The 25,140-nt window shown below is 49.7% G+C and overlaps 1 protein-coding gene across 5 annotated transcripts in view; it reads right to left on the bottom strand.

Moving 5' to 3' along the window:
- KIF2A (kinesin family member 2A) overlaps window positions 1-25,140 on the bottom strand; it is a 525,241-nt gene that overhangs the window by 62,780 nt on the left and 437,321 nt on the right. The window lies entirely within an intron of this gene.

Genomic DNA, 25,140 nt, shown 5'->3' with positions numbered 1-25,140 from the left:
TGGCTCGGAACAAGTAGAGAACCTGTGGCAGGACCGTCATTTTAATAGCCGCCACCTTGCCCAACCAGGATAGCGGAAGGTGTCTCCATCTTCCCAGTTCGGACAGGATCGACTGCCGGAGCCGGGCATAGTTGAGGCGAACCGTGCCCTGTATGGTGGCCGCCAGCTGAATACCTAAATAGGGGACAGCCTCCGAGGCCCACGGAAAGGAAAAGAGCCCCTGCAGGTAGGCACGTGTGGGTGCCTCCAGGGAGAGATCAAGTGCCACTGATTTGCTCAGATTGACCTTAAAGCCTGCCACCCTAGCGAAAGCGTCGAGGATGTCCACACAAGCCGGTAACGACTCTTTGGGGGAGGATAGCGACAGCAGAACATCGTCAGCATATAAACTTATGGTATGCTCGAATGCCCCCATTTTAATCTCGTGGACCGCGGGGGCGAGTCTCATGGCCTGCGCCAGCGGCTCCATATAAAGGGCATAGAGCAGGGGCGACAACGGGCATCCCTGTCTCGTGCCCCACTCGATGGGAAAGCGGGGTGAGGAGCAGCCGTTTACACGGACTGTCGCCGAGGGCCTCAAGTAGCAATTCAAGATCCAGGTACGGATTCTGTCTCCCAATCCGGCCCTGACCATGACCTGCTCCAAATACGGCCAGTGGACTCTATCGCACGCCTTGTACCCCCGCCCCAAGCGCCTTGAGAACCTCTGGGTGAGTAGTGCGCTATATAAATTCTTGAACTTGAACCCGCATCAATCGCGAGCATCATGTATTCCCCTTTTGTACGTGTGGCATTCTCAATTAAGTGTAGTGACCTTTTGGTGTTGTCTACGGTTTGCTGCTCCGAGATGAATCCGGCTTGGTCCGGAACAATCAGTCTCTGCATAGGCGGGGCAAGTCTCGCCGCGAGGATGCCCGTATATAATTTCAAATCAATGTTAAGCAGGGAAATGGGTCGATATGCTGCACATGTTGAGTGGTCCTTCCCAGGTTTGGGGATCACAGAAATGGTGGCATCTAATAGATCCCCTGAGATTGCGCCCGGCTCCGAAAGGGAGTTAAAGAGAGTAGTAAGCAACGGCGCCACCTGTGCGCAAAATGTCTTATAAAAGATGGCTGTGAAGCCGTCGGGCCCCGGGGCCTTTCCAAGTTTGAGCTTGGAGATGGCAGAGATGACTTCCTCGGGTCTGATGTTGCGGTCCAGGGCCGCGGCTTGATCCGGTGTGAGCACCGGGAGTTGGGAAGAGTCCAGGAAAGCCTCGCCCGCTGCCAGGTCTAGTGTGGACCCCGCATACAGGGAAGTATAGAAGTCACTGAATGCGGCTGCAATCTCCACATCCCCTGTCGCCAAACTTCCGTCCGATTTCCTGATTTCCTTCACCGTGTGACGCTGCCGCGTCTCCCTAATTAATTGATTAATTAAGTGCTCGTCCCAGTAAGCGTCCGCATCTATCCCCCCCAGTGTAGTACATTTGACGCACTCTCAAAGCTGCGAATTCCGCCCTATCCTGGTCCAGCGCACTCAGCTGCTTCCTAACCACTTTCAGTTGCCTCCAGATCCTGGGGCACATGTCCTTTGGTGCATGCGTTCTAGCTCCTGAACCTTTTGCGTAAGCTCGTCCCTTTTCTCTGCCCTCGGTCTGTTCTCGGCGGCCGATAATGCTATAAACTCTCCTAAGTACTGCCTGCAGAGCCGCCCAGTGTGTCGCCGGGGAAGTATCGGAGGTGGTATTATGGAGCAAGTAGTCTTTTATCGTGCCTATTATTTTCTCGATTATGTCTTTGCGGTGTAACAGCGGGTCGCGGAGATGCCAGCAGCGAGAAGGTCGCAGCACCGGGGGAAAAAGGAACGTCGCGGAAATAGGGGCATGATCAGAGAGGGACGCAACCCGCATGTCAACGGTAGATGTCAAAGCCTGAAGAAAGGTAGAAGCTAAAAAGTAATCCGATCTTGCGTATGTGCGGTGTGCGCTCGAGAAGTAGGAGTATGCTCTGGTACCTGGGTGGAAGCTGCGCCAGAGGTCTACCATACCCAGTTACCCCAGTCTCGTCAGCCCCCCCTCGGAGAGGGACCCTGCCTGTGTGGTGCACTGCGCTGATCTATCCAAAGTGTTATCTAGTACCAGGTTGAGGTCCCTACCAATGAGGATATGTCTATCCGTGGATGCCGCAACTTCGCTGAGCGCCTCGTGAAAGAACTTTTCCCGACCCTCATTGGGGGCGTACACGGAGCAGATCGTGAAGTCGGACCCTCCCAAAGAGAAGTGATAGGATAGCAACCTCCCTTTTATCTCCGCTACCTTCCGGATCACTCGTCCTCTAAATCGCCAAGTATTTAAGATCGCGACCCCAGCTGTTTTACTTGAAGTGGACGAGAATAATTGCTGTGGGAAACTACGCGCCCTCATCCTAGAGCAGTCCTTATGTAGTAGATGCGTCTCCTTTAGGAGACAAATATCGGCCTTCGCATGCTCGAGGCATGAGAGGACAGCCCTCCGTTTGATCGGGTGGTTGAGCCCTCTCACATTTAGGGAGAGGATGCGTAATTCAGTAGGGGCCATGATCCATTCCCACCCTTGACTGCTCCACACCCCCGAGACCAACCACTGAAACGGCACGGCCTCTCATGGATGGCTCATCTATCGGCCCGAGTCGCAACCTGGTGCGGCCTGCCCCAATACTCTGGAAACTCTCGTTGTCCTTCCTCAGTGGACCCCCTAGTACCTGGAAGCCCTCCCTTCCCTCCTTGCAAAGTCGTGCATACCTGTCTCTACCCCCCCCCCCTTTCCCCAACACCCCTCCCTCCACCCTACCCCACCCCAATCCCACTGAAACACCAACTTGAAAACAAAAAAATAGAGAACTAGACAATTGTCCCTCATCTCTCACAGATGACTGGTGACAAGGTATTGCGGGGAATATGAAGTCAAATCCTTCTCCCGTCCCCCCCTCCGTCGACCTCCAAAAGAACACAGTAGACCTCAAACGATGCAAGTCCTAGACGAAAAGTCAGCCCGGCTGCTGCAAATTCAAGTCTGTAGCTACTGCTTCCACTGCCGCCCTTCGGCTATTTTCGATCTCAGTCTTCGGGGGTTTCTTGACTCGGCGCCGACTCCGTTGTTGGCGCCATTGAGACTAGGATTCTCCCGCTCCTCCCTGGCGTGGCGGCTGCTCATCCTCCTCTTTCGGCAGGTCTATGCCCAGCACCTGGCAAGCTTCTTTTAGAGAACGGAGTTGGTAAAGTTTGTTGTTTAGTTTGAACACGATCCTGAACGGGTGCCCCCAACTGTAAGGTATAGCTTGCTGCTGGAGATAGTTCGCTTGAAGCAGCGGCGTTTCTGCTAAGTAAGTGCCGATAGGTCCTGGAAGAGTGTTGGGGAATGGATACGAAAGGAGATGGGGTGCATCTGCCTCGCCTTCTGAAAGATATCCTCCTTAGTGCGGAAGTCCTGGATGCACACCAGAATGTCCGTGGGAAAGGTTGACCCGGATCGCTGGGGTCCAACTCTGTGCGCCCTATCGTGAGTGCAGTCTATCCCGGCTGGCCCAGGACATGGTTGAAGAACTGCCAGGTAAATTTAAAAAGATCCTTGTCTTTGTCCAAGCGAGCCACTCCCCGAATACGTATGTTGTGCCGGCTGGAGCGATTTTCTAGATCTTCCAGGTGTGCCAGAAGGTCCACCTGTTGGTCGTGCAATCGTATAATTTTCTGTTTCGACATCGCGATTGTCCTGTTTCGTTTCGAGCTCTGCCACTCGTTCTCCAACGCCGTCCAAGTCTGTACGCACTGCTCGGATCTCGACCGAGAATTCTTTTTTGAGGGTGTGGATGTCATCCCTTAAAGACGTGAAGAGGGACTCAAGGAAGGCCTTTGTGATGGGTTCTGAGCCTGCCTTCTCCGGCTCGCCCCGTCGTGTTCCAGTGCTCGAAGTGTCCTTAGCCGTCGATGGAGACTGGGCCTTGGCGAACATCTCCTTCACCGTCATGTCTTTACAGGTCCTTGATCCCGTCAACATGGCCGCCACATGGCAACAGGCTCTCCCCTGTGGAGATCACCCAGTCCGGTTTCGGGCGTGAGGACATCCCTATAGCCTTGATCACCGTGGGGCTAAGTCTGCGCGTTATAAAATTCTTTTCATTCATTCATTCTATGGGTAGGCTGCACCAGCTACTAAGCCGCGCACTGACTGCTGACACCGACCGCTCAGGAAAGTGGCGCCAACCGGACCTTTGTCCCGGGAGATTGCACTAGATCTACTCCTCCTTTTGTTGTAAACCCCTCCAGTCAGACTCCCCCAGGTTTAAAAAACTCCGTCCACTCCGGGCATGGTCCGTGTCCCCTCCGCTTCTCACCACGGCCCAGTCCTCACGCCAATCCTGGGGTCGTACCGACCACGTCGCTCGTATGCACTTTCGCAGCTCGCTACTCCACTCTGCTGCCTCCACCACAGGCCTCCTTTCACCTCACACGAAGCCCAATCTGGGGTCCACAGCCCAATCTGGTGGTAGGTATCACGGGCGACGACTCGGTCCTCTCTGCGTCACCGGAGTCTGGGGCCAATCTCCGCAATCGTCTCCAAGAAGCCCCCCCGGCAGCCCCGCAGCAGCAACAGACGCGTTCCCCGTCCGTTGCCTCACGCAACCCCCATGCGTGGGCCGGGCCCGCCGTAGCCGCCCCAGACCGCACTGATAAGTCTCAAGCCCCGGACTCCCAGCCTCGGCGCTCTGAGTAGACCCCCCGGACAACGCCCGGTCCCAGACCGCACCACAAAGCCCACAATCGTCCGCGCGGGCCTCTGTACGTGGCCGCCGCCCCTTCCTCCTCACCTCTCTGGCCCTGCTGGCTCCGCAACCATCGACCGCTCTCTCGTCTGGACGGCGGGTCTGCAGCAGCAATCGGGCGGGGGGTCCGCCGATGCCTCGCACCGAGGTATGTGCGGGTTAGACCCGCCGAAGATGCACCAGACCCTGCGAAGGGCGGCTCCAGACCTCGAGCCCCCGGCTCGGCCGCTGCCTCTCTGGTCGTCCGCTCCTCCCCCAAGGCCGCCGCGATCGTAGGCCACACCGCGGGCACGTCGGTGACGTTTGTTGTGGGCGCTCCGTGCACCCAAGAAATGCTCCCGCCGATGACCCTATTACAGGGGATACCAGGCACGCTGATGGGGTCGCTGATAAGGGGCTCCGTGAGGCTGGAGCCCATGCTGAGGAAGGCCGACGGCGGGAGCTCAGAAGGATGCGTCCGCTCACGCCGCCATCTTGGCCACGCACCCGACCGTTCTGTTTAGAAGTGCACCAGGCCACAACCTTATTGCAACAGCAGGCGTATACAGATTTGGCTGAGTGACACTTGGCTCAGGAGGTAGGTTGAAACCACTCAACTGTTCCCGCTCAGTTTTCCAACATGGAGGTGTAGGTTTACTTTTTCCGGCCTTCTCATTTATCGACCTACTGACTGCCTTCTTTGCATTGGAAACTACAAGTGAGTTTAGTGGTACTGGGCCTTTAATGTATGCTGGGTCTGAGGGGGCAGCTTTATATTTTTTCTCTATGCGAGGGTTAATGACCAGAGTTCTGACTATGTCCTTGAAGTCTTCAGGAGCATGCTTAATCACTCCTTTAAGCATTGGTAAATTGGATGAGGACCTTTGTGCATTATCGAAGGTATCCATTAGGACGTCTTCATCTACAGGGTCTGTAAGCATGTCTGCCCCATGATAGTGTGCAACTCTGAATTAATTGATTGAAACCTATAGTGTCTTCTGGTGGGAAAGGCCTTGAGGGGTATATGTCATCCTGAGGGACATTTGGGACATCTGGGGTGTTCTAATCATCCCACGGGTCAGGTGATCCTGTAGGAGTAGCTGGATCAGGCAGGTTACCCCCCCATATCGTCAGAGCGATCATCCCTGTTGTCATCGTCTGGTATGATAGAGGATGCTGGGGAATGTTGTGGTATGGGAGGATGTGGTGATGGTATAGGTGAAAGAGAAGGGGAGAAAGAGAGCTGGTGTGTCCAGTGGTCGCTTTTTTTCGGCTCTGGTATGTTTTTTGGATCCGAAGCAGGTTTGCTTGGTTCCGACCTGGGTTTCGGTGCCGAATGAGTAGTGGTATGTTTCGGCGCCGATGGTTTGGATGTCTTTTTCGGTGCCGGTAAATGTGCGCCGGCACCGTGCGAAGGACGACTTGAGCCCGAGTCGCCTGAAGGCTTAATTAGTTTCTTAGCCGGGCCCGAAGGTGGGGCAGTAGAAGCAGTGTGTCGGTGTGCACCCGAGGGCGAGGGTGTGACCGGGGCCTGCTTTGGGTGTGTCGAGGAAGGGTCGGGGTCGACGGTCTTACTTCCGACCCGATGTGCTGGAGTGATGTCCTCGACTTCGGAGTCTTCTGCCTCGGAATTGCTGTTGACGTTGTGTTGTTCTGGAACGTTGACGCCACCTTCAAAGATGTCGTCCGGAATCAAAGCTGAAGATCGAGCCATTGTTCTCCTCGCTCTTCGGTTCCGGATAGTCTTTTTGGAGCGGAAAGAGGCACAAGCGGAACAGTCTTTGGCCTCGTGCTCCGGGGAGAGGCAAAGGTTACCCACTTCATGAAGGTCGGTGTGGGGAAACTTCGACCCACATAGAGGACACTTTTTAAATGGCGTCCTTTCCATGAGCTGGAATCGAGCCCGAGCGCGGTAGGGGGTGGCCCTTCATCTTTTCATTTTGTCCCCCTTAGATTGCGAGGGTTTTCTACCGGAAATATCGTTTGAGAGGGGAAGAGTGATTTCCTTATATCGGGAGGAGACTCCTCCATGTGTTAGAACCAGACCAAAGCCGTTTCCTTTCATCACTCTTATTGCGGTAGGTCCGATATTCGCTCAGGGTGCAGCTGCTTTCTTTTGTAATATCTCTGCTTTGCCCTTTGTTAAGAAAGAGACTTAGTTTTTCCTCACCTTTCCTTAGTGGAGAGAGATGGTTACAATTGCCCCAATGGTTTTCTATGGGTGTTGTAGAATAATTAGATCGTTTTTGTTTGGACTTTTCCAAACAGGACCATGTTAAACTAATCACTTCTTTTGTTTCCTAGATTCTTTCTCATTTCGTTGTGAAGTATTTTGACCTCTTGTTTACATTTCCACGCAATCCCATGTTTGTGGACAGGGGTATGTGCGAATATTTTCCTTATAGAAGCATGGTGCGAGAGTAGCATGGGCTCTATTTCCAGCTATGTATTCCATTCTTGACGATATGGTGTTGGTCTATCACTTTCCTTTGATGCACTGTGCGAAAGTGGCTTGAATTCAACTTGTCTTGGGGTTGTAATTGGCTACTCGACGGTATCCCTTATTCTTTCCATTTTTCACACAAATCTGTATGCACTCCTTACCCTATTGTCTTGGACACGGTCTATGTATACTCTCTTATATTTCTTTTCCAGGTTACGTATCTCTTCTCGGGTACTCCTTTTCCAGCAACATGTATTATAACAAATGGCCATATTTATGTGTTTTATTGTCCCTGCAGATATTGTCTAATGACTGAATATTGTGATATGAAGCGGCAGCCCTGAGTCTAGCTCTCTACATACTACTGTTTATAACTATTGATGTATACTTCAAACCTATGGAACTGTTTTTGAAAACACACAGAAGAGAATACCTGTAATTGTTTGCGCCCTGACGAAGGATTGGTGAATATCGGTCCTGTTCCGAAATGCGCGTCGGCGCTTTTCTTCTTTTTCTGTTTTGCTTTGTTTCAGTTGTGTACGTTTGTTTCTAATGGTGTACATTTTTTGTAAAGTGTTTGTACTTTTGTAAATATTGCTGATTGGTATGACTGATGATGGTTTGTATGGGTGTGATTGGTGGTTACTTTGAAGATGTGAGAGGGTATGTGCCGCATACATTTTGATATGTAAATAGATTTTGTATATACATTTGTGCCTTTATTATTGTATGACCTATAATTGAAAACTTCGGAAAATAATAATAAATAGATATATATGTTTTTCAAATAAATACTCTCTGTGTGGGACTACAATGATGTCTGTTATGGACTAGAGTGTTCGCCATTTAATAGATTTAGTCTTAGGGGGGGGGTCCTCTTGTTTTTGATTATAGTTTTTCCCTGCCTCCTCCCCCTAATACTTATTTTCAGGGACCCTCGTGTGTTTTTGACTAGTTAGGCCCGAAGGCAGTGGACGACGACCGGAAGCAAAGTCTTCGGTGTTGAAGAGTAGCGTAGACTGGAAAATTGTTAGAAACGTAATTTCTTTAAGTTGGTGAGGATTGCGCGCCAAAGGAAATCGGTTCCAACACGGAGCGCTGGAAACACATCCGAGCCCGGTGGAGGAAAAAAACAATCTGGGGATGGAGCCGATGCCCATGCGCAGTATCATCCAAAGGAGGAGTCACCTATCCCGTGACTTCCAAAGACTTTTCTACAACAAAACAAACTGCAAACATCCGGGCCCAACACTAGGTGGCCATCTATGCATAGTGTGTAATCTGCAGCTCATATGCCTCGAACACTATATTCTCTCTACTGAAAGATTTGATTTCTTCTCCAGTGGAATCGGGCAATATTATTTCCTCCAACCAACACTGTGAGTAGTAGGCAACCTTCTTCTCAAAGAAGGTCGAGGATATCTACCAAAAGTTCAATCATGGCTTATCCTCCAGTGCTTGCAGAAAGAATGCATATATTGGCTCTGAGACTGTCCTCCTTGCATCTCTTCCTTCTATCCCCCTGAAGTAATTAGAGAGATTAGTGGCCAAAATAAATCTGGATCTCCAGACGATCCATTCAAACCAGATGCTTTCAGGAAAATGCATCAAGGTCTTCTACCTGAGTGTCTGGAGTTACTTAATCTATCCCTCTCCACAGCGGTGGTGCTATGTCACGGAAGCATGCAAATGTGGTTCCTCTACTCAAGAAACCAACACTTGACACTTCTAAATGAAAGAACTACCGCCCGATTTCATTGCTTCCTTTCCTCTCTGAAATTCGGGAAGCACTTGTGAACTCTACACTAACACAGTTCCTAGCATCTAATCATATACTTGAGAGCTCACACAACGGGTTCCGACCACAATACAGCACAGAGTCAACTCTATTGGCTGTGGTAGAACAACTCAAATCCGCGCTGGATGCCGGCAGCACATCAGCGCTGGTGCTGCTGGGTTGAAGCACGGCATTTGACACGGTGTCCCATGAGATCTTGCTCCTCCGTTTGGAGGAGATAGGAATTGGGAATAAAGCTCTAGTGTGGTTCCACTCCTTCCTGGCCGCCCGGACCTTTCAAGTGACCTCTCCCCCCTTCTCCTCCCATGTCCACCCCTCCGTTGCGGAGTTCACCAGGGCTCTGCATTGAGCCCTACGCTCTTCAATATAATATATATATATATATATATATATATATATATATATATATATATATATATATATATATATATATATATATATATATATGTGTATGTGAGTCCTTTGGCACGGATGGGCAAAGCACGAGGAATCTCCCTAGTGTCATACGCCGACGACACCCAACTGGCGATTGCCCTGTCCAATGATCCCAAGCAAGATAAAATAAAATTTAAAGAAAACATCTCTGCAATTGCAGAATAGAGGACAGCTAACTTTCTGCAATTGAACTCTACCAAATCTGAGATTCGCCTGCTTGGCAAAGAGTCTCATCTTTGGACGAATGAATGGTGGCCTCAGGCACTTGGTGATCCCCTGATCCTAAACCTGCTGTGAAAAATGTGGGCTTCATAGTTGATAAAAATCTTAACTTTGAAACACATGCCAAATCAGTGGCGGGAAATGTTTTGGATTACTGCACGGCCTCCGACCGATTTTGGGCCTCTTCGATGCCCAAACACGCCAACTGGTCATTCAAGCTTCTATCCTGGCTCATCTGGACTACTGCAATGTGCTTTTTCGCGGCTCGAATAAATCCGTGCTTAATAGATTGCAGCGGGTCCAGAATGCGGCAGCACAAGCTATCTTTGCCCGTCCTAAATTCAGTCATGCTTCTAATCTTCTTCGCTGCCTGCACTGGCTGCCCCTTGAACAATGTGTTTGCTTCAAGAAGCTCTGCATCAGGCATAAGATACTGACAGGTGATCTTTGCATCCTGTACACCCCTCCGCGTGCACTACGCTCGGCGAACCAAAGTCTCGAATGTATGCCTCACATACGCAGAGCTAGATCTGGCAGTCGCTCCTTTAGAAGCCTGGCCCCCACTCTCTGGAATACTCTCCCCTTACACATTTGCAGCAACCCTAACCATCAGGCTTTCACGTCTTGCAAACACCTGGCTCTATTCCCAGGTACAATTCCCTTTGTCTTGCCCCTGCTCTTTTCCCAGGTATAATTCCCTGTGTTTTGTCCTCTGCTGAGTCCTGCTTCAGCACTGGGACGCCTCTTTGCAGAGGCAGTAATGCGCTTTATATTTTAATCTAATCTAATATAATCTAGTGCAGGGTTCAGGTGCAGACGCCTGCCCTGCTGCTGTAAGCGGAGATACTCTCCAAAGATGTAGCCTATTCAGAGGACAGAAGCTCATGCTCAGGAGTTCAGGATACCGTTACTCTCTGTGCCTAATCCAGAGTCAGTTGAATGACTTGAACCCGCTATGGCTTGATCTTTTTCAGAACTCAGGGCAGGAGAGGGAACTCAGGGCAGGAGAGGGTAGTGCAGGAAGGCACACAGAAGTCCCAAGTTCCATTCTACGCGGAATGGGTCTCCAACTTGAGACGCTTAGGCAACCTCAATGCACCAAAGTGCTGACATTGTGCGTTCTTTGCAGTGGTGAAAAGAATGAACCTGGGTTCTTCCTATTTGCGGAGAAGACCGTACGCCACATCTGGATGTAACTGGCACACTTGATCCACAAGGCATTGGCGGCTTAGTTCCTTCGCTCTAGCTGTCGTATTCTCATGTCTTCCGTTACAGCAAACTCTTTCATTTCAGCATGTGTTGAACATTCAACAAGTGATGAACTGGGATTCCATCAAATGTACAATTCCAGCATATTGTTCTGTTCTGTAAATGTTTTGATAATCAAGCTTATGCAAAAACACATTTAGTGATAGCTTAGAAGTTATTCGATGAATATCAAACACGATCACCGTTATGTTTCACTTCATAATTATATTATGTTATTTATTTTAATCAAGTGCTTCTAGGCTTTTTTATTTTAGTTTTAGTAGAATGTTTGAGGTTCTTAAATACAAGCAAGTTAGGTTCCATTTGAACTAAAGTTTTCATTTTAGTTAGCCTGTCCACAGCCAGCATTTTTGGTCATCTTTCGCAGAACTCTTGATGGTGGTCTTCTTGACTAAACATCCTTTAGCCTCAATTCATCCACAATTAGGTGCAACAAGTCTAGTACATTCTCTCGATATCTGCACCTCAAGGTTTAAAAGCAGACAATTAAAGTAAACATGAGCTAAAAAGATTAAGCAAATGCTTAGGGGCTTTTTACATAGGTGACTTGCTTTGCATCCCACTGGTTTAGTCCAGTTAGATTTAGTGTCTTAAAATACCCATTTGATTCTGGTATGCAGGCTAAACGTCAATGGTTAATCCTATATAAGCCCCCAGAATGGACCATTGAGAATTTAAACCAGGGTGCAGATCAAGGCAGACAACACCAGATTCCACCTGAAACTAAGTAGGCACCATCAAGATTCCTTCGAGGTTCTGTGAAGAATTTTGCCTTCATGGACTGCTCCCAGAATTGTGTTCTGGCACAGACACATTCACCTTGCCCCTGTACTCGAAATTCCTGGCAAGCTATTCCAAACAGACAATAAACCTGTTCCAAGTGTGCGAACCACCCCAGAAACTTGAGAAATAAGCCGATTATTTATGCATTCTGCTAGAACTAGCAAAGTGCTTAGAGATAGGACAGTAAAAGTGTCAAAGGTTACCAACTGTGATGTTATAATTTTGCTGTTTTTACTGTTCATGAAATCCTTAACTGCTTCTAATTTTTATCTTCTGTAATGTTACCATACACTACTGTGTGCACTAAATTCAAGAGGTTTAAAATAACTATTTGAAATGAATATGTTGAAATGAATATTCAATTTCTATTGATTGCCGAGTGCTTGACTCATTATTGAAAGATTGTCTGGATTACCACTGTGTACCTAAACCCTGTAGGGGACTGTCAGTACCCCAGAAAGTAGAAAGAATGCTCAATGGGTTGTGTGGGGCTACATTATTCTGGAATTCCTTCCTCAAGCAATGGTGCACTGTAGTCCCTGCAGGTTGGGAATCCAAATCTTGTAGACCTGGGCCAGCGCAATATGGTAATCAGGGAACCAGCCAGGTGGTGTGTGTCACCAGAAAAATTCCCTGATTGACTAGCCCATCCAGGGATGTAAAGCCTACACATTCCACGACACCACTCACCTAGTTTCCTGCAGTACCACAGGGCGGTGGTGTTGTCCAGAAGTGCCTGCCCCAGCTTTCCTTTAATGGATGACAGGATGGCTCTTACCTACAGAAGGCTGACATGTAACTCAGCATCTACTGGAAACGAGATGCCTCTGATCTCCACATTTGCCAGAAGGCTTCTCCAACACAGAGGCGATTCATCGATCACCACTGTGAGCTCAAGGTGGGCGGAAGGCGGGGGGTCTGTAGCTGACCTAATTGTGGTTCAACAGCCACCACTGCAGATCTTTTCCCATCTACCCGAAACCTGGAACGGATCGGAAAGATCCCACTGGTGCTGTGCCCATTGGGACTTCAGATCCCCCTGCGAGTCTGCATATGTTTTTTGGCATGCTTGACCATCAGGATGAAGGAGGTCAACAGTCCTAGGAGCCTCAGAGTTATCCTCAATGAGATCCAGGTCATAGGCTGAAACATTGGGATCATAGTACGAATGTCCCAGACTCTCCTCTATGGAGGATAATCGCAAAACTGCAGTGTCCAGAATTGCTCCGATGAAGGGGAGTGCCTGCGACAGAGTTGGGTTGGACTTTGGCACATTGATAGTGAACCCCCAAGAATGTCAGGGGGTTCACCGAAGTCTGGAGATGGGTGATGACTGCCTGGGGTAAACCAGCCTCTAAAAGCCAGTAGCCAAAGTAGAGGGGGAAGACTGGAACCTAGATCTCCGAAAATGTGCTGCTACCACTGCCACTTTGATGAACACCGGAGGAGGACTGGTAAGACCAAAAGGACCACAGTGAACTGAAAATGCTTGTGGTCTACCTTGAAATGCAGGTCAAGCCTGTTGACCTGCAGAATGCGGTTGAGGGTCCAACACCAGCATTCAATCTCCAAGGTCAAGGGGAGACCAGATCAGAGGACAAAGGCCTAAATTGGGCTGTTGTATTTTTTCAGTACCAGGACGTAATGGGACTAACAATCACAATTAACTTCTGGCACTGGTTTCCTCTCTATGGCTCTGTTGGTCAAAATGGCTTGCACATCCTGCTGCAAAAGAGACAGATGGTCCTCCGTCAGCAGGGTCTGATGATGGTGGGAAGTGTGGTGACATTTTGAGAAATGGGAAGACTTAAACCAGCTGAACAAATTGCAGTACTAACTAGTCCAAAGTGATCGCTTGCTACTCTGGCAGAAAATGCCAGAACCTGCTTCCGACGGAGTGGTGTCACAGGGCATGCTTAAGCTTTTGGGATGCTCTCTTTTTGGGTGGCTTGGGGGCGTATCAGAGCTTAGAAGACTGAGCACGTTGCCCTACAGTGACACCGGCCGTGGTCACAAAAAAGCTGGGGAGATTAAGGTACTGGCTGGGTTGGTTTACAATACTAAAAGCCCCTAACATAGCCCCAGAGGGTGCAAAATTTCTGATGCGGCTGGCAGGTAGGAGCAGACAGGCCTAGGGAGCACAATGTGTTCCTGCTATTTCTGAGAACTCCAGAGACAAATCTGCTTTAACCCCAAAAAGGCAGGAAAAGTCAAGTAACAGGTCAATGAAATTGCCCTAAATGTCTCCCAAAAATGCATCCAGCCATAGCTGGGAAGGGCTATACTGATAAAATTGCCCTATTAAGAGAGTCAGGGGTATCCACTCCATGGGCGCCTCACAGCCACCCTACACTGCGTGAGACAGGATGGCATGATCTATTTCTGGTACCATAGGGAGTACCTGGGCCTCTGAATCCCAAAAGGCGTGAAAGTAGAGTTCTAAGATGCAGAAGACATTCACAGAACTAAGGCTACACTGGTAGATAAGAAGGTTTGCTTAACAATGATTTATATCCTCTTTGATTCCCTATGGGGGAGGGGGTGAGAGTAGAAGGAAAAGAGTTCGGGTTTGCATTGATGTCTGAAGCTAGCACTACAAAACTCTCCAGTGTACGGTTCTGGGTAAGAAACTATAGGTTGCCCGGAGCAGGGCGATTGCGTCTGGCAAACTGTCAATGAACAGGAGGGCCCAAAAGGGCTTGATCCAAGTCTCCCAAAAGTGTGTCTTTAACTGCCTCATTAAATGGAAGGCGAGGGTCAGGGCCTGTCTGACCAGACGGAAGCACCCTAGTCAAGATCTTCGTCTTAACTTGTTGAGTAGGAAGGGGAAGATTGAGAATCTCTGCTGGCCTTCGCACAACCATAGCAAAGGAGCTGCTGTCTTTCTTGGTAAGGCTCAGAGGTGAAATTAGTCCAGTGCCTGAGGAGGTGCCCAGACCACTGCCATACTGGAGGTCCTCATACCAGTTATCCCCTGATATGGCAGGGCAATTTTATCCCCAGCATCAAAGCCACGATTGTCAAGAGCCTGTGACAAATAAGGTTGGGGCGGCGCTGCCTCTGTTTCGGACAGCACTATGCTAGCTAGGCTGCGGATGCACACTCGCTGTGGCTGTTATTTTACTTTTAAATCACCGATGTAATGCTGATTTTAATAGCACTCTCGTAATTGCTTCTATGTTAGCGCGCAACCTCACCTTCATTTTGACTTAGCTTCTATTTTGCAACGCTCGTGACCCCGTCCGCCCCGGCTCTGTGCCGTTTGCGCGGAGGGTCAGTCCGAGGAGCGTCACTTCCTGCCTGCCTGCAACACCACTTCCGCCCTGCTTCCAGGCATCGCAGGTTAGCGGTCTAGTGTTGCCGAGCTGATGTATACTTATTCTTGCTCTCAGCGCCCGGCCAGTGACTAAAGCGGCGAGCTAGGCTGCGGATGCACACTCGCTGTGGCTGTTATTTTACTTTTAAATCACCGACGTAATGCTGATTTTAATAGCACTCTCGTAATTGCTTCTATGTTAGCGCGCAACCTCACCTTCATTTTGACTTAGCTTCTATTTTGCAACGCTCGTGACCCCGGTCCGCCCCGGCTCTGTGCCGTTTGCGCGGAGGGTCAGTCCGAGGAGCGTCACTTCCTGCCTGCCTGCAACACCACTTCCGCCCTGCTTCCAGGCATCGCAGGTTAGCGGTCTAGTGTTGCCGAGCTGATGTATACTTATTCTTGCTCTCAGCGCCCGGCCAGTGACTAAAGCGGCGAGCTAGGCTGCGGATGCACACTCGCTGTGGCTGTTATTTTACTTTTAAATCACCGACGTAATGCTGATTTTAATAGCACTCTCGTAATTGCTTCTATGTTAGCGCGCAACCTCACCTTCATTTTGACTTAGCTTCTATTTTGCAACGCTCGTGACCCCGGTCCGCCCCGGCTCTGTGCCGTTTGCGCGGAGGGTCAGTCCGAGGAGCGTCACTTCCTGCCTGCCTGCAACACCACTTCCGCCCTGCTTCCAGGCATCGCAGGTTAGCGGTCTAGTGTTCCCTCCCACAGGTATAAATGGAAGTATGGAGGAAGCGCAGCGGACGAGCGCAGCGGGAGCGCCGACTTCGCGCCAAAGTCGCGCACAAGTCAAGCCCGTCTGCGGCCGACCAGGCCCAGGGCCCCGTCGTAATGTCCATTTCTTGACATACTCCGCTACCGAGCTCCTTAACCTGAACCTCCCTACGCCCATCCCTGATCGGGCTACCAGGGCCGCACAACAATGCGGTATCTTAGTCCCCCAGGATGTCCCTGCCATTAACACTATCTCTACCCCTGAACGCCCTCCCTCCCCTTCCCCTTCAATGTCCTCTGCGCCTGTTCCTCTGAGGGTGCTGTACTTAAACACCCGCTCCTTAGTCCGTCACCAGCTCGAGGTTTTCCAACTCTTGCATGATAGTTCCATCGACATCCTCCTTTTAACCGAAGCGTGGTTAACCGAGGACTCAGGCCCTGACATCTTAGCCGCTATTCCAGCAGGGTACTATATTATGCAAGCCAACCGACCTGCTGCCAAGACAGGTGGAGGGGTGGCGGCCATTATCCGTTCTGAACTAAAATTCTCGGAGCTGACGATGACCCCCATCCCCAAAACTGACTGTCTTACCATAAAATTCTCCTCACCCAAATCTTCATTTGTCTGTGTTTTGGTCTACAGACCTCCGGATCATATGCCTCTCTTCCCCCAGACCTTTGGTGATTTTATCTCCCAACTTTTGATCAATCACGCTAGCATCATGATCATAGGGGATTTTAATTATTGGCCATCTGATACTCATGAAAGCCATCTCTCCGTGGAATTCACGGACCTATTAGTAGGCATGAACCTTCACCAACATATTCACACCCCTACGCACTGTAAAGGTCACGTCCTGGACCAAGTGTGGACATCTAATGTTGACATCTCCCCTCCCTCTGTACTCCCCTGCCCCTGGTCTGACCATTTCTCAATTTCCTTCTCCCTCCACCTTCATATCCCTCGCCCACCTCCCCTTATCAAAAACCTATCTGCGCGTAATCGGAAAAAAGCCAACATAACTGACTTTCACGCCCTATTGGCTTCCTCTGCTCCAGTCCCCGCAAGCTCGGTCAATGATCAAGCCGCCCATCTGGAGGAATGGCTGTTAACCGCCTGTGATATAGTTGCCCCCTACAAAACCATCAAAGCGAAGCGCCCCCATGACGCTCAACGCTGGTTTTCCGATCAGCTCAAGACTGATAAACTTGCGCTGCGGCAGGCAGAGCGCCGCTGGAGACGCAACTATGATCCTCAACTCAAACTGGTCTATGTTGACACTTTAAACACTTATAAAAAAACTATACTATCTGCAAAAACAGCCTACTTCTCTCAAAAGATTCTTAATTCGAACACCAAAGCCAAAGACATCTTTACTATTGTTAATGAGCTTTCCCTGCCGGATAGGATTACTCCCCAACCCCAACCTACCCAAAGCTTATGCGACTCGCTGAACTCCTATTTTTTAGACAAAATTTCTGCCATCAAGGATAACATTCCCCCCCCCCTCATCTCCCCTTCCTTTATCTCTCCCCCCTATGAATTCCACCCTCCTGACTCAGCTTCCACCAATCTCTCAAGATGAATTCTTTGTTCTTCTCCGCAAAGCTAGCTCAGGCTCTCCTAATGACTGCTGCCCCCCTCAGATCCTCAAAGAAGCCTTCCTGTCTTGCCCTGGCCCCCCATTAGCCTTGCTCAACAACTCTCTCGCTACTGGGGAGGTCCCCCGCTCCTTCAAACAGGCAGCTGTTCTTCCTATTCTAAAGAAAACCAACGCTGACCCCACAGTCTTGAGTAATTTTCGCCCTATTTCCCTCCTTCCCTATCTGGGCAAAATCCTTGAGACTTATGTCACTCGCTGCCTGAGTACCTTTATAGAGAACTCCTCCTTCCTGGATAACCAACAAGCTGGCTTCCGACCCCTCCACTCCACCGAGGCGGTCATAGTAGCCGTCATGGATGCCTTGAGGAAAGGTGCCGACAACAACATCTCCCAGGCCCTTGTCCTCTTGGACCTGTCGGCTGCATTCGACACGGTCGATCACACCATCTTGATCGACCGTGTCCACAATGCCGGCATCCAGGGGGTGGCCCTCGAGTGGCTCAGATCCTTTCTGAGCCACCGTACTCAAGCAGTCCACTTATCTACCTTTTCCGCACACTACTCACCTCTCACTTGCGGGGTCCCCCAGGGCTCCGCGCTCTCACCTTTATTGTTTAATTTGTACCTTCAGCCCCTTCTTGTTTCCCTCCGCAATACTCCGGTCACTATCTTTAACTACGCAGATGATCTTCAGTTAATTTTTCCCATTGACCCCTTCCCTTCCTCCCGTTCCAACTTTCAATCCACTATGCTTCACATTGCTGAGTGGATGCTTCACAGTCAGTTAAAACTGAATCCTACAAAAACTGAGCTGGTACTAGTTGGAGGCTCCACCAACCCGTGGAATTCCACCTTTTGGCCCTCCTCTCTGGGGACTCCACCCAACCCAGTCAGTACGGTGAAGAGCTTGGGGGTGATCATTTCTGAGGACCTCTCCATGAGGCCTCAAATTAATGCAGTTACCTCATCCTGCTTTTTCCACCTTAGGCGGATCCGTAAGATCAGTAGGTTCCTCACTAGAGATGCTCTGATCCTGGTCATCCTAGCTCTGATCACTTCCAGGCTCGATTATGCGAACACGTTGTATGTCGGAATACCATCTATCCATCTTCACCGGCTACAACTTGTTCAAAATCAGGCAGCCCGCCTGATTTTTCGCCAGCCAAAATACCAGCATGTCACTCCTCTTCTGCGTAGTCTCCATTGGCTCCCCATCACTAAACGCTGCATCTTTAAACTTGGCTGTGTCATTTTCAAAGCCCTCTCAGACTCAGCCCCAGCATTCATCTCGTCCTGCCTGACACGGTACGTCCCTCATAGAGACCTCCGTTCTGCTACTCACAACCTCCTGGTAATCCCTAAAACCAGGCGCAAAAAGCACGGAGGCCTCAGCTTCTCAGCCATGGCACCCACCACCTGGAATTCTCTCCCTAATACACTCCGCCTCTGTCCCACTTATGATCACTTCCGAAAACTCCTGAAGACCTTTCTCTTCCAGTCAATCCCCGAGTAACTCCTCCACCCTAGCTGCCGTTACGCCAATAGCGCCATGAAACCGTTGGTGTACGTGCGCTGTATAAATACTTTTAACGTAACGTAACGTAACCGAAATTGGTCCGGAACCCAAGCGAACCCAGAAGGCGTCACAGACGGTCCTCTCAACTCCTAGAAGCCTGCAAGCATGAAAGAGGGAGCAGATAGTGAACCTAAGAGATGCAGAATAGCTTTGCAGAATTTCTTAATTTGCTGCAGGGTCATTGACAGCTTCAGAAATTCAGGTTGACCTTGGGCAAGGGTCAGAATAGGCGCAGAAGAGGAATGACTTTGAGAGTGAGATCTGTAGGAATGATGATGCCTATGCACCTTCTCAGGAGACCAGAACTGCTGCCAGGACAGGGCTGTGTCCCGCTTCAGACTTCTTGTGATTTTTCTTGGACTCACTAGAGGATTTTGATCATAATGACCATTTGTTGCAGTAAGGACCTCTGGAGCGAGACTGGGACCTGCCTTTGGACCTCGAAAAATTACAACATGGGGTCTTGTTGTGTTTCACCATGAAGAGCTTTGCTTCTCTGTCCTGTACTTCCTTCAGGTGCAATAAGGCGCTATCACGGCAGGCCTTGGAGTCGTGGTCCAACCCAAAGCTCCACAGACAAACCATGTGAGAGTCAATCAAAGACATCTGTTTGCGGCTTTCTAAATGTACACTCACTTATACCCTAGGCTCAGCTGCTCACTACGATGGGTGAACTTCTGAAAGTGACTTTAAACTGCAGATTTCTCACCTTTTGAATATTTCCCAGACATCAGACTCAATCAGGAAACGTTTTAGTAGCACCTCTGCACGCCAGTAGATGTTACTGTGCAGATCTGCACTAATGTTGTTGTGCTCTGGAAATGACGTGTGGGTTGTATATAAGCAAACACAAAGAGATGCTGGCCGGAGCGCTGAAAGTTTTCAGACACTCACCCCCAGTCACAGATCTGGGTTGAATCCATCATCGTTCTTTAGTTCACTTTCCCACTAGTTCGGACCCAGCTATATGCAAGTCAGTCTTGACCTTGTGACTCATGGGAACAGTCCAGCCCGAACTGCCAAGCCCGGTCTTCCCTGACCGGAAACAAGTATCCTGGTACCGGTTTCGTGGTAAGACCCCATATCAGCCAGGCTAGCTTGAATACAGTGGCAAAGTGAGCAAGGGACCCATGTCTTGGCATACAGTGCCAACTTGGGGCGAACAAAGCAAACGCAGAGATGATGGACGGAGCGCTGAAAGTTTTCAGACACTTAACCCTAATCACAGATCTGGGTTAAATCCATCATCGTTCTTTAGCTCACTTTGTCACCTCAGTTCGGACCCTGCTATATGCAAATCAGTCTTGTCCCTGAATCGGAAACAAGCATCCTGGGGCAGGTTTCGGAGTAACACCCCTCATCAGCCAGGCTAGCGATATCGGCAGAAAGACATACAGGAGTACCCAGTTCCACTTTAGGTGGAACGCATCTTCGAGTGAGAGACTCCTTGGAAAATTCAACACACAAAAATTATGACATTGTGCTTTCTTGGAGGCAGGGAACAGTTCCATGAGGCGCCACTGGCCGAGTATGTTCGCCCTGGTATTAAGGGAGCCTGCCTGGTAGTTCACCACCAGTAAGATTCCTTGGTGGTCCAGGCATGTCCAGAGCAGCAATCCCTCCTGGCAGAGGGCCGATAACTCCACCACACCTTGTTTGTTGCAGTACAACATGGCAGTGTTGTCTGTGAGAATTTGTACCACCCTCCCTTCGATGGGTGGTAAGCAGGCTTTCAGCACCAATCAGATGGTGCTCAGCTCCAAAAGGTTGATAAGGAGTCAGGACTTCGCCGGAGATCAGAGGTCTCCGATCTCCACATCTCCCATATGTATGCCAAAGCCCAGAAGTGACGCATCTGTCACCACTGTCAGCTCTGGGTGTGGAAGGGAGAGGCGCCTGCCTCACACCCAATCGCAGTACAGCATCCACCACTGCAGATCTTTTGCAGTCTCCTCTGAAATCTGGACCAGGTCAGAGAGTTTCCCTTCATGTTCGGCCCATTGGATAACACCACAGAGGCGGTATATCTACCTACCATCAGTCCCAGTAGACTCAGAGTCAACCTCACTGAAATTTAGGACTAAGCCTAAAAGATCGGGATCATAGCCTGAATGTCCAGTACTCTTTCGCTGGGAAAAGGTACAAAACCATGAACTGCACAACAGTGATCTAACCCTTTACAGTATCCTTCCCAGGGAGACACACAACCAGTGCAGAGCCACCACTCCTGCACTGCGCAGTGCTTCAAAGTAATTTATCAAAACTGATTAGCAGCAATTTCAAAATCATCTTGCTAGTTCCCAACAAGTCTACTTGAAGGATGTAGATAGGAATGCAACAAAGTTTTACCATTGGCTGGAGGTAACTGCCTCCTTTCTATCCCCAGTAGCCATGATTAGATCTTGGCGCAGCAGTCCCTCAGCTCCCTGATACTCGGACATTTTACAGTCTAACATTTATGTTAGACTGTAAAAAACAAGAACGTCTCTGGAGATCGGCCTAAGGGAACATTATAAATGTCTTAATAACTATAAAGAAATGATAGCCAGGGAAAAACCCAAATATTTTACTCAGGAAATTGAAGGAGCCCAAAACTCCTCGAAAAAACAATGTAACACGGTTTTGTCTCTTATATTTCCACATACTGCAGACTTTGTGCCTACTCAGTTATTGTGTGACAAGATCGCCTCACACTTTTTGAACAAAGTGGAAAATATCTTTAACAATGTTTACCAGCCCAGGGCCTTGGTTAAGAAGCCTACCTTTCCACAAAGGACAGAACCCACAGAAATCTCACGGAGGTTCGAGCTTTAATAAATCTGTTGACCTCGATAACAGGCAAGTAATAGATCTTATTGCTAAAGCTTATTCAGGTCGACCGATGGACGCTTGCCCAGTTATAGTTTTAAAATTGGCGCAAGAAGTCATAGTTGACAACCAGTCAACGTTTTTTAATTCAGTCTTTAAGGCAGGACGCTTTCTTAAGTTGTGGAAAGTTGCATCTATTTTGCAGATTTTAAAGAAACAGAATTTAGACTCTGAAGACACTAATCATTTTTGCCCTATTTCTTGGCTTCCTCTCCCTGCAAAACCTCTTGAAAAGGCAATGAATACTCAACTAAGTGATTATATTACAGAAAATTGTTGGCTATTTGAACCCAACATGGGTTCAGGTCGAGCTATAACACAGAATGTGCCTTGAGTAAATCAGATGAGGAAATCAGAGAAGCTCTGGATAATGGAGGGAAATGCCCTTATCTTATTAGATTTGTTGGCGGCCTTCAATACCGTCCACCACACCATTCTGGTGAAACGGTTAGTGGCAATTGGAGTGCAGGGATCTGCCCTCAAACTGTTAAATTCTTCTAGTTAAGAAAGGATGCAATTTGTGGCCCTAGACCGGAATCAGATCCCTTTTATCTCCTGTGTGGAGTACCGCAAGGATCCTCTATTAGTCCTACTCTTCTCAATATTTATATCGCTGACCTAGCCCAGATCATAAAACCGTTCGGCTTTGCGTTAACATCATATGCAGACGAAGCTCCATGCTCACTGATAACTCCCTATATTACGTGTGGCGCCACACTCTCGAGGCACTTGCGTATCTGGCTCCTGGGGCTGCTGGTCCCGCTTGGACCTCTGGATCACCACTCCGGACGCCTTTGCTTGGCTCACCTCTGTTGAGCACATGGCACGCACCCTCTGAGATCACGCTCCTGTTCGCCTTCGTCTGCGCCTCCCTTACTCGCCACGTCATGCGTTCTTATGGCGGCTTCCCCTCAATGCGCTACGCGACCCGGTCTTCTGCGACGAGATACAAACCGCAATCACAAATTATTTGAGCTGAACGAAGGTACTGTTGAGTCCTCCTCCACACTTTGGGAGGGATTTAAGGCCGTCATCTATGGAGAATAGATTTCCAAGCAGTTCGGTGACATATGCTGCACCCTTGAAAAATTAGAGACGGAGATTAAGGCTCTGGACTCCTCCCACTCCCGGGACCCCGACACGCTTGTTCAGATCTGGGGGAAGCTCACCGACTTCGGTGACATGGCCAACAGAGAGCTCGCGTTTTTGGGCAGGGAGGCGCAGGCGCACTGCTTCGGTGAGGGTGCCCGCCCTGGAAAGACCATTGCCAACCTCCTCTGTTCGCCTCACGCTGCTTCCTACATACCCGCCCTTCAGGACGGGGGCCTTGACAGAACGACCTCTCCTGAGGAAATCAAGGCGCGTTTCACCGCATTTTACTCAACTTTACATAGCCAGGACAGTGCCCCCGTGCGAAGTTCAATATTTCGAGACCCTTCAGCTCCTCTGGCTTGGCAACCCTCACAGGAGTTCCTGGATGAGCCCTTCTACAAAGAAGAAATCCTTGCTGCGATTAATGGCATGCCCGGTGAGCAGGCCCCCGGTTCGGATGGCCTGCCAGCATCCTTTTGTAAGACATTTGCGCCCCTTCTGGTCCAGCACTTAGCTGCCATGTACAACGAATGCTTTGAGAACAGTCAGTTCCCCCTTCGCTCGGCACCATTTCTAAAGCCGTACAGACCCCCAGAGCTACGTGACTCATATTGTCCCCTTTCACTAATTAATACGGACAATAAGATCTTTGCCAAACTCCTCGCCTCCCGCCTTCTTCCCCTCATGCCGCTCATTCGTCGCCCGGACCAGTCCGGATCCATTCTTGGCTGCGCGACTTCCCTTAACCTCCGGACTATATTCTCCATCTATCAAATTAACCCTCAACTTCCGGCAGTGGCTGCCCTGCTAGATGCCACCAAAGCCTTTGGTACCCTAGAGTGTCCCTTTTTCTTTTATCTCCTCCCTCACTTGGGCTTTAGCCGGGTCTTCATACGCAAAATACTACTTCTCTACACCCTTCCCACTGCCCGCCTTCGGATTAACGGTCAAATATCGCAGCCTATTTCCATTGAGAGAGGTACCAGGCAGGGGTGCCCGCTGTCACCCATGCTTTTTGCCATTGCAATGTAACCCTTGGCTGCTAATCTTTGACAGCACCACACCCAGAGAGGTCTCAGCTTCATGGCTCATACTCTTGTCGTCTCCATGTATGCAGACTACTTTACTCTCATGTTCACAATCCCCAGGAGAACCGCAGTCCACTGGTTTGTAAGGTGATACGGTTTGGGGGCTACTCTGGCATCCAGGTTAACTGGAATAAGTCTGTGCTTTTCCCCCTCACAGATGCCACAGTGCCCTTCACTCCGGACTACCCCTTTGTGTGGGCCTCGGGCCCAACAAAATACTTAGGCATCTGGCTGAGCAGGGACGTAGACGAACTTTGGAAAGCTAACTTTGGCCGTGCTGTGGACTGGTTTGAGTCCAAGATCCCCCTCTGGCACTGGTTGTTTTTGTCTCTGGCTAGTCATATAGATAGCGCCAAGAAGCTTGTGCTCCCAAAGTTTTTATATTTATTTGTCAATATTCCCATCCCCCTCACTGCCCACTTCCCCCCCCCCAAAGTCCGCTCATTGCTCATCACTCATCACTCCGGTCCCGGCTGGTGGACAACCCAGAATTGCATATAATATCCTTACCCTTCTGATGTCGCGTTGTGGTCTTGGTGTCCCCGATTTTAAACTTTACGCCCTTAGCGCCCAGACCAGTTTTCTCCATTTTTGGCTCCACCCCACTCCTTTTCAGCCGCATGTCGTGGTGGAAGCGGACCTTGCTGCCCCATGGCCGCTCACAATTGCCTTGTTCGCCCTGGCGAAACTCACACGTACCGAGATTGAAACGGTGGAGAGACTGTAAACTCTCCGGATCCAACATGCTCTCCGCAAATGCCATGCCTATTACTTATCATCCGGCTTCCCCCCGCTTCAGACATCCAGGATGGCTAAACATGCAACCCGCATAGGGCTTTCCACAGTGTCGGATCTCTACCCTGGGGGCACATTCTTCTCTTTCGTGGTTGACTCCAGCCCCATGGACACTCTGCTCTACTATCAACTCAGGGATATCTGCAGGGATCTTAACCCCTCGTTTCCCCAGCCTCCTTCCTCGATGGTTACTCTTGACTTCCTTTACACGGCCCCCTCCCCCCCGGGAAGCTGGTCACTAAGATTTACGTCTTTACACTGGCAGCATCTCCCATTTCTACAGACCGCGTGAGGCGTGCAGTGAGGACCTGGGTGACGAACTCTCTCCAGAAGACTGGCTCTATTGCTGCAATCAGAGCAAA

This window comes from Lissotriton vulgaris, chromosome 3_1, assembly GCF_964263255.1.
Source record: "Lissotriton vulgaris chromosome 3_1, aLisVul1.2, whole genome shotgun sequence".
NCBI lineage: Eukaryota > Metazoa > Chordata > Amphibia > Caudata > Salamandridae > Lissotriton > Lissotriton vulgaris.
The sequence above is the reverse complement of the archived record's forward strand: the minus strand, read 5'-3'. Positions and strand labels throughout refer to the sequence as shown.